Genomic DNA, 2220 nt, shown 5'->3' on the forward strand with positions numbered 1-2220 from the left:
AATTAATTTATTGATCATTTATCAAAGACTGAGACAGTATATAGAAATATTCTAATTACTTTAGTGTGGCTATGTGAGCAATGTCACTCTCGCATGATATTTCCACATTATGATGAATTTCTCGTTTTTGAACTCTGTTGGCAAAAATCTTTACAACTTCAAGGAGGTTGCATCATACCTATCATTTTCATGCATTTAAGGTCTTGGCCTTCTGCTAAGATACTTATAAATAAAACCGGATTTATACAATAACTAGAACTCTGGACTTCCCAAACGTGTGTTTTTAAACCATGTGACCTGCTGAATGCGGATCCTGTCAGATTTTGTATACAGTATAACCGTTAAAGACCGTTGAAATACGTTATCACCTCGATCATCCTACATTCACTTTTTATGCATTTGTAAAAAAAGGATGTATTTTATGACTATCTAAAGATAATGTGCACAATGCAAGGGTTTCACCCGGTTAAAGAGAAAAAATTAATCGATGCTAAATGATTGCGAAAATGAAAAGGAAATCGTAAAAGCAAATTCTACTCTATGATCAAAATTGCTACGTTGGAAAAAGAAAATTGTGTAACAACTTTATTCCTTTACTCTTGTGAATACAACACAACAGGTCTCCTCATCTAGTATATTTAAGAGGACAGTACCATTGACTATGCATACTATATAATACATGTTATAAGGCTATAGTATTGAAGTTTACCGTAACTTTGAATATTATCAATACTAGTTTTTCGATCAGGATCTACCCTTATAGATGCCAGAAGCCTTTATTTATGTCTAAAATACGTTAATAAGTTTCTTGTACCAGGTGCGTGTAGGTGCAATATTCAAGCCAGCAATTACAATGTTGGTCCAGGATGTTGCACCTCGCTGTCGTTGTTATTTTGGCACCTTCTCCCTTTTTTATATACCTGCCTTTCTGCTTGTGTCTATCCGCCCGTCTTTTAGTCTGTCTGTCTATCTATGTGTCTATTTTTTTTTATATGTTTATCTGTGGTTATATGTGCATCGTCCATTCTATCTATCCATCCACCCACCCACCAACCTATCCTCTCAGTTATCCACCCATATCCACCCATCCATCCACCTGCCCACCCAAACCCTATCACCCATAACCAACCCATCCATCCACCTGCCCACCCAAACCCACCCACCCATCCACCTATACCCACCCACCCATTCCATCCACATACGTAAAACCACAAGGGCCCCCCCACCACGGAAGTACTGACCGTAGTTAGAACACCGTCACGGGAGCCGAGTAAAGATCAAACGCATCCGGAGCAAAGACAAGACGATACAGGAGTCTCAGTGTGAAAGCAGCAGAACTAGAGAGATCAAAGAAGCAGGGCAGGGCGTCACTCACTAATTAAGGGCCGCCCTGTTGAGGTCGCCCCCTTGAGGAGTGTCGCGCCTTCAAGGGAGAGGGAGAGGCGGGCAACGCAAGAGCATGTCCAAAGAGCGGTAGAATTAACAGAAGAGGCGAGGAGATTCAGAGGTTGGAATACAGGAAGAATTGTAATATATAAATGATAGATTAATAATATAAAACGACTCGTCCTGAACCAAGCCAAGAGTCGCGTTATGTTGTGGCAATAGTTATTCTCTTTTCAGTAGTAAATGTTGTAATTGTGATAAGTAAAGACTGGAATACAATAAATAGTAATATATAAAAAGTAATATATAAACAGTAATATATGAATAATATATTAACAAGATAAGGGACTCGCCAAGCAAAGATTCACTTTATGTTGTGGCAATAGATATAATGAAATGCATCCCGAGAGATGAAATGATATTACTTTTTCATATGATCACATTCTCTTTTCTGAGAATTTAAGTGCGATAAGTAAAGGTTGGAATACAGGAAGAAAAACAATTCATAAATGATAGATTAGCACGTTATGTTGAGGTCATGGAAATGCTGAGAACGGAGGCATGCAGATGAAAATAGATTAGATAATATTCACTTTTATATGATCTTATTATCTTTTTAATTTCGTAAATATCATGACAACGATAGCCAATTTCGATATTACAAAAAGTCAGATTATATAAATTCGATATAAAACTGCGATTTTCCTCGAATCATCGCGTTTCCCTTTATAAAAGTATATAAATAAACACGAATACGAAGTCCTCCATGCTCCTTTCGACTTCAAAATAACAATTAAAAGAATCACAATCGCTAAATGAATTCTTCGTCGTACC

Source organism: Penaeus monodon, chromosome 6, assembly GCF_015228065.2.
Source record: "Penaeus monodon isolate SGIC_2016 chromosome 6, NSTDA_Pmon_1, whole genome shotgun sequence".
NCBI classification, from domain to species: domain Eukaryota; kingdom Metazoa; phylum Arthropoda; class Malacostraca; order Decapoda; family Penaeidae; genus Penaeus; species Penaeus monodon.